The sequence below is a fragment of the Miscanthus floridulus genome, chromosome 14 (genome assembly GCF_019320115.1).
Source record: "Miscanthus floridulus cultivar M001 chromosome 14, ASM1932011v1, whole genome shotgun sequence".
Lineage (NCBI taxonomy): Eukaryota > Viridiplantae > Streptophyta > Magnoliopsida > Poales > Poaceae > Miscanthus > Miscanthus floridulus.
Window position 1 is genome coordinate 53,050,086 of NC_089593.1, and position 1,771 is coordinate 53,051,856.

General features: G+C 40.8%; 1 non-coding gene across 1 annotated transcript; it reads right to left on the bottom strand.

Annotated features, from left to right (window-relative positions):
- Positions 1 to 371: 371 nt before the first annotated feature.
- LOC136506222 (small nucleolar RNA R71) lies at positions 372 to 480 on the bottom strand. Its single transcript, XR_010771445.1, has one exon. It is a non-coding gene; the product is annotated as a small nucleolar RNA R71 (small nucleolar RNA).
- Between the last annotated feature and the right edge of the window lie 1,291 nt (positions 481 to 1,771).

A 1,771-nucleotide genomic window follows, 5' to 3' on the forward strand; every position in this document is an offset into this window, starting at 1 on the left:
TGAAGCTATGGCTATCAGGACTCTCTATGAATTCTCTACTCCAACTACGGCCAACATCAGTACTGGACCAACAGTCAATGTTGGAGATAATGGATTCGAGCTCAAGCTAGCCCTCATCAACATTGTGCAAGCAAGTCAGTTTTGTGGAAAGGCACATGAAGATGCGAGTGCACATCTCCAACACTCCCTAGAAATCTGTAGAACTTTCACCATCAAAGGAGTAACCCAAGATGCCATATTACTTTGCCTTTTCCCATTCTCACTCTTGGGGATGGCAAAGCAATGGTTCTACACCAACAAATATAGAAATACTACATGGGATAACTGCTCCACTGCCTTCCTAGCAAAGTTCTTTTCCACAGACAAGACTAATGCTTTGCGTGGGAGAATTTCAAGCTTTCAACAACAACATGATGAATCTATCCCTAAGGCATGGGAACGCTTTCAAGATTACATTGTGGAATGTCCTCATCATGGGATGGAGAATTGGCTACTCATGTAGACTTTCTACCACGGGTTGACCAACAGTACCCATGAGACTATGGATGCTGCTGCGGGGGTGCATTCCTATCACTCACCATACCAGCTACAATAGCTCTTGTGGAGAAGATGGCCTCTAACCAAGGTTGTAATGAAGAACATCTTCAGACTCGCAAGAGAGGAGGAGGTATGCATCAACTCAAGGAGGTAGACATGTTGTCTACCAAGATGGACCTACTGATGAAGAAGCTTGAAGATCGAGCCAATGAGAAACAAAAAGTCATGCACATTCATGATTCTCGCATGGCATGTGAAGAGTGTGGAAATACTAGGCATTTAGGGAACAACTATCCTGAAACCTAAGAGGAAGTGAACTTTGTCAACAACAACATCTACTTTCATCCTCAACAGAATCAATGATGGAAACAACAATAGAGACCAAACTACCAAGGTAATTACCAAGGTAACTATCAAGGTAATAATTTTAATAATTTCAATCAACCACCCTTGAGAGAATTAATTGCTGTCCAATCCAAACTTATGGATGGATTATCTAGAAAGGTAGCTATCAATGATAAAATTCTAGAGAACATAAATAATAGAATGGATAGCTTTGCTTTTGCCATTAAGAACCAGCATAACTTTAATAAAATGATAGAATAACAAATAGCTCAGCTGGCTGCTATTGTTCTTCTGTCTGACAAAGGTAAGATTCCGGGGCAACCAGAAGATCTAGAAACTGCAAATCTTATCAATATTCACAATGCAGCACACTACTATATACAACCATCGATGGTAAGGTGGATAGACTATACCTTTCTAGAAAAGAAGAGCAATTTAGGAAGACCTGTCATCCCTATTGCTATTGGACCTCACATTTTTTAAGAAGCTATCTGTGACTTCAGAGCAAGTGTCAGCATCATGCCTAAGGTAATTTCTAATCAAATTAATGGAGATACTTTGTTGTACACAAACATGCCTTTGCAGCTTGCAGATCAATCACTCTGTTACCCCAATGGAGTTCTTGAAGATGCCATTGTTTGAGTGGGACAATCATATATTCCCATAGACTTTGTGGTTCTGGAAATAGGTGGAGATGTAAGGGCACCCATTATTTTGGGCCGCTCTTTCCTAAGCACCACAAAAGCCATCATCTACACGAACAGTGCCAAGATCTGCTTCACAATCAAGGATAGGAAGGAGAAGTTTTCTTTCAAGAACTACATCCTATAATCTCCTAGACATCCACAGACGCCATACCTGCCCAAAGAGACAACAGTGACCAAGAAGA